The following is a 6,314-nucleotide window of genomic DNA, read 5'->3' as shown; positions in this document are numbered from 1 at the left end:
TTTTTAATAGTAAAATACAATGTATGTTGTTAATAAATAGATAATTTGGAGTATTATTTTTTTATGCGTAGTAAAAAATTTTAACGTATATATGAGCCCATTTTTATTTTCGTCTAGGTCCTTTAAATTGTTGAGACAGCCCTGATGTTTGAGCTACTTCGTTAAAAAGTAATTTTGAAGTTAATTAATAATAATGGTAAATTTATACTGAGAATAGAAGATATTAGTGGGCCAGCGCTACAGACATGGGCGGTTTTATGAAGGGACAAGCGGGGGCAGCCGCTCCCAGTGAATTTGCAATTTTCAGTGTAAAAATTTTGAATTTTTCGACTTTGCCCCCGGTGGATTTTTTTTGCCCCAAAATCTTTAAATTTTGCCCAAAAACCTTCAAATTTTGTCCCAAAACCTCCATAATTTGCCTAAAAACCTCCATTTTTTGTCCCAAAACCTCCATATTTTGTCCAAAAAATTGTTACGGTTTTAATTTTTTTTTGCCCCCGGTGAAAAAAAAATCCTGGTACCGCCACTCCTACAGACGATGAAATTCAGCAAGAGTTAGCAAAAGTAACTCCTTGTACTTATAGATTTCGAGTTCCAAAAGAAGGGACTTTGAAAATCAATGATTTGATTAGAGGAGAGGTATTTTATATTAAATTAATTTGTTTTATTAGTTACGTAGCTTATTTGTATGACAAAATTCCAACCGCCCAATTACATATGTGAAAGTTGTGCCATACTACTGTACCTGGCAATTGAAACCTCCATTAGATTAGGTATTTAACCAATTGGGTCTATAAAAAAGTTAACGAATGGGTCCAATTTAGACCCATATGAAGCCTAACAAATATGTATAAGGTCCAACGGGTTCCTTAAAGGGTCTTAACGGGTGTTTATGAGATTGTAAAGATATTATTATCTAGAGGTGTTACGAGTTTAATAATTTTTGAGAAACGTGTCTCGACCTAACCCAACCCTACCCGTTTTTAGACTCGACCGGCCCATCTAAAACATCTGACCCGTTTCGACCCATGACCCGTTTGGGTCTCAATCCAACCCGACCTGTTTTCCAGGTATACATACTATGTATGTCGATTCTTCTTGTAGTTAGGTGTCGTTATGTTTACTAATATTGTGCAGGTTTGCTGAAATCTAGACACACTTGGGGATTTCGTTGTTATGAGAAGTAATGGACAATCGGTATATAATTTTTGTGGCACTATCTATGATGCTACTATGGCTATCACACATGTAATAAGGTAATCTAATGAACCATGTAGTACAAATCTAACATTTCTTTTCTTTAATCCGTTGTAGGCTTGGGTGCATTATTATAATCATAAAAATTATATAACATGTGATATCTGTTGAAAACTTGGGTTCTAGGGCCGAAGAGCACTTGCCTAATACACTACGGCAAGCATTGATATATAAGGTAGTTTATCTTCTTCACACCTTTATTAAAATGAGCCAAATCAGGTTTTAATGCGGTTGCCCCAAGATACTCTTGTATATATTTGCTTTAATCTGTTTGTAAAACTATAGTAAGCGTTTACAGTATGATTACAAATATTGGAAGATGATTTAAAGCGTTTTCAGCTTTTTTTTTTCTACCATTTGACTCGTTAGAGATTACTCATGAAACTGGATCAACCCATTTGTAGTAAATGGGTTGAAATTGTCATCTCTAATATTTTTATGTCAAATATCTTACTTTTTGTGGTACCGTCATTGTTTTGTGATAGGCTTCAAGGTTTTCAATGCCTTCATTTGCACACAATTCATTGATTCTTGCACCTGATCGAAGCAAACTGTCTAAACGACATGGTGCAACTTCAGTAGGACAGGTAGTTGTTAATCTTAGTTTCAGTTCGGTTTCATATCGCTCAAACCAAAGTGTCTTTGACCTTTGACTTTGACAGTTTAAGGAAATGGGGTATTTGCCTCAAGCAATTGTGAAATATCTAGCGTTGTTGGGTTGGAGTGACGGTACCAACAATGAACTTTGTACTCTAGAGCAATTAGGTTAGTATGGTTGTATGTACATTAGATGCAGCTTTCAATTTCAATTAATTTGAGTGTGCGTTCGTGTTTTTTTATGTTATCTTTCTTTTCTATATATCGCAGTTGAAAAGTTCTCGATCAACCGTGTAAACAAAAGTGGAGCCATATTTGTTTCAGCCAAATTTAGGTGACCAATCCTTAAATACATCATTTTGGATTATGTCGAAGAGTCAAGAGATTATCGATGTTCCTTTTGTCATCTTTCATCGTACGTTCTTGATCACATAGGGTTTACATTTTAGGTTGCAAAAATCGTTGCTCGTAGAGTACTCGGTTGGGACTTTTCTAGGAGTACTTGCCAACTCGGGGGTACACGGATATTAACCAAGTTTGACTTTGACTGATTTTGATCGAGTTTTGACCTATTTTTCGAGCAATCTCGAGTTATGTCCGAGTTTTGATTATTTTCCAAGTAATCCCGAGTTTTGACCGGGTTTGTCCGAATTTTGACCGAGTTTCACCTAGTTTGACAGAGTCCTCGCCGAGTTGCAAAAACCGAGTACTCATGGAGTAATTTTGAATCCTGCAACACTGGTTGATATATCCAGGTGATTTTGTATCGTCTTCCAAAAGATGTTTGCTTACAATCATTCTCAGCTATTGCATTGTTTGAAAATGTTAGGTGGATGAACGGGCTGCATTTTAAAGCTCTTCCTATATAAGAGTTAATAAAGACGGTCGTGAGCAATGGAGTAGCGCGTGCATCCTAAATGAATCATGTGGACCCTTTATAGAAGTAAGTGTACTCTTTACAAACATTTACTTTAGTCTATGTTCAACAAAATTTTGTTGATAAAAAGTGTTTATCATCACATATGTTTGATGATCGAGAAGAAGTTATGTTATAATCGGGTTGACACTAGATTATCACTATTCTTGAGAGTTGCCGTTTAAGATTATAGCATAAGCTATTAGTTGCACTTGGCAGTAACTAGGGGTGGCAATTTTGACCCAAGTACTTGTGAATGTGTAGCTTTGGGTTGTGCTTTATTGCAAACAAGTAAAATAGGTTGAATGGCCAAGTTGTTAAACTAGTAGAAGTCGAGTCAGTTCGGACCTAAATAGAGTCAACTCGGTGGTTGACTCGTAAGTATGCTTGACTCGGGCCCTAACTTGGAAATTAATGACTGAATTTTTCAAGTCAGAGAAAATGACTTGCATCATAACTACCTTCTAGTTGTTGGTCTGGTGGTAGCTAGTAACCATAACTTGCCTATTAAGGTTAGTTACTAAACATTGTCATTACTTGCAACATATTTTTGGCGTAAGCAAGGGTTTAAAAGTCGCGAGTCTATGACGTGTCGGTCAAGTCGGGCGTTGATCAACGTTGACTTTTAGTAATAAATAAATTAAACATTTATATATTACACATAAATATGTTAAAACATCAATATTTCGAACATAGAAATATGGCACAAAATCTAATTTTAAATAATATGATTATTTTACCTAACTTTGACTTTGACCGACTCAGACATGATTTTTTAGCGTTGACCGACTTTTAAGGTGTTTTTGAGCGAGTCGGGAAGGGTTAGTCCCCAAACCGAAGTGTCAGCCGAATCTGCTTACTTTTACAACAGTGGGCTAAAGGAAATAAATTGGAAGGAAAGCAATAAAAAAAACAAAACATAATAACATGACATTGGCAGCTCTGAAGGTAGAGAAATGTTGGACGACGATCTCCCTGTGGTTTCTGACAGCTTGTTAGCCGCGTACGATAGCGGTTAGCTTTTAGTTGCGCTTGAAGAAGGAAAATCCAGTTGGCAGAAGTGGGTAAAAGCGTGTGGGAAATCATTAAAGCGCAAGGTTAGAACACTATTAAGTATTGCACTAATTGGTTGTACTATGGGTTTTGCTAATTAATTTTAATTTTGGTTTTAATTATTAAATAATGTTGTTATTAATATTAATGATGTGAACGTCAGGGAAAATCTCTATTCATTCCCTTGCGAGTTTTGCTTACAGGAAAACTGCATGGACCGGATATGGGAGAGAGCATAGATTTGAATTATCGAGCCTCGACTAGTGGAATAGTGTGTCCTAAAGTTGGGTTCGTTACACTTGAACAACGACTCATGGTATTACGAGAAGTTAATTGGGAAGCGTATAGCAAGGTGGAGGCTGCTATTTCTCACTGAGTTATGGTATTTGTGTGTGAATTTATTGAACTCGGTGAGTTAAATTTTGTAGAATTATTTGTTTTCTAGTTATCTTGAGTCATAAAAAGTAAAAAGTTGTTGGGTGGTTAGAAGCTCGAAGAATGAAAATAATTGGTATGTCTTTGTCCACAACAAAACTCGAACTCATAACCTCAAGGTTAATGAACCCTTTTGATATCGTTGGACTAGAAATCTTTGGTGAATGTCTATTTTGTTTAAACTTTTTTTTTTCTTGAAAGGATTATATATTTCGTGGTCTCATTTGTTTCGTTAATCAAGCAGCTCATGGATCGAAAGAGTATCCACAGAAGGCTTTTGTCATTACTTATTCGAGTGGTAAACTTGTAGCTATAGATTGCATGTACCTATACAAAATCTTCATTGTAATATTTTTGTTGATTTGAGGTTTACTATTGTCCCAGGCTCGCTGTAGATTGTTCAGATATCAGTGAAAATGTTATTGTAGATGTGTTCCCTTAGATTTGATGACATGGAATAGGAGTACAACGAAAAATGTCACCGTTCTCGTGAGCTGGTTTAGAATGTGTGGATTGTAAGATTAATGTGCAAGGTACAACATATAACTATATGGCCAACTTCATTTGAGCCTTCGGGATCACACACATATACACCGAGACGTCAAATAAAATATATATATATATATATATATATATATATATATATATATATATATATATATATATATATATATATATATATATATATGATGTATATATATTACTCAAGTAACAAAATAGTAAATCGAAATTAATTCATTTACTATTCATATGAATAGTAAATGAAACGAAATTAATTAATTTACTATTTACATGAAAGCGACATGATAGAAATTATTAATTATAAGTTACATAGCATACCCCTAAAGTATTTGAGAAATACGACTTTTTAAAACGAAATCAAAAACTAATGAAAAGCTATTTTGTTTTGAACTCTCGTGACATGTGAAACTCAACCATTACAACTCAACTCTATTATTACAAACCTTTTTCTATATATTGATTTGAAGATTACAATGATAAAAACACACACATACAATAAAGAGTTGGAGAGAGTTTCATAAGTACGTACATTTTATATCCATCTCAAAACTAGCTTTGAAAGCATAACAAAAGGTAAAAAAAAAAATGCAAAGTGAAATGGTATGAGGAGTGTTACTTTTTAATTGTTTCACACAATTAATCAAGGGTTGATTAATTTGATATTTGAGTTTGGACTAGCATCCATTGACGGTCGTTTGAAGTGTAGTGTGGACTATCCAAAGAGACGGTCATACTTTTGATCGTAAGTTTCTCTCCATCTCATCAATTTCTCCAAGAAAGGTATATCGTTTACTCACTTTGTGAATTACATATTTTGACAATTATTAGTGGTGTAACTGGATCTTTGGGATCGTTAATCATGTGCATGTTTTATTAAATTTAAATATATTAATATTTAATTTTGTAAATGGTTTATAAAATAATAATTGATTATTATTTTAACTATCCGCTGCGTTAATCTGACTAGAAGTACACACGATTTTCCAACAGTGGTATCAGAGCCGCTTTTACACCATCTTAATTGTCACGTGATTTTCTTTAGATTTAGCTTTGTGGTGAATTGGTAAAAGTCAAAACCTTTATAGTTTTGAAAGTCAACTTTGTTGATTACCTCATGACGTACGAATAAAATCTGAAAAAAAAGTTACTGTTATAAATTTTGAATTTATTTTTTTATGGCTTGAATAATTGTTGTTTATTTCATTCCATGGTTGTACACATGCATTGTAACCATGGACAAGCCATATGTAGGTTTTAATAATGTAGTTATTAAAATTGTGATTGCACACATACCCCATAGTGCCCTGACCTATGTATGATTATTGTGATTGTTGATTACGACAATATTATGTTGATTATTTGATTTATTAGAAAGGCCATTTTGAAGCCAAAGTTGTATTATATTTATTTTTTTATTTTCATAGTATTGTATTTACGTTTTTTTTAAATTGTAAAAGTATTAGATTAGTTGTATTTTTCAATTTTAAATAAATGTAATAAGATGAAGATTAAAGATAAAGATGCAACGTGGAGT

General features: G+C 33.7%; 1 pseudogene; it reads left to right on the top strand.

The window, feature by feature from the left end:
* The first annotated feature begins 245 nt into the window (after nt 1-245).
* LOC139874285 (glutamate--tRNA ligase, chloroplastic/mitochondrial-like) lies at nt 246-4,700 on the top strand (annotated as a pseudogene).
* The last annotated feature ends 1,614 nt before the right edge of the window (nt 4,701-6,314 follow it).

Source organism: Rutidosis leptorrhynchoides, chromosome 11 (assembly GCF_046630445.1).
Source record: "Rutidosis leptorrhynchoides isolate AG116_Rl617_1_P2 chromosome 11, CSIRO_AGI_Rlap_v1, whole genome shotgun sequence".
NCBI lineage: Eukaryota > Viridiplantae > Streptophyta > Magnoliopsida > Asterales > Asteraceae > Rutidosis > Rutidosis leptorrhynchoides.
The sequence above is the reverse complement of the archived record's forward strand: the minus strand, read 5'-3'. Positions and strand labels throughout refer to the sequence as shown.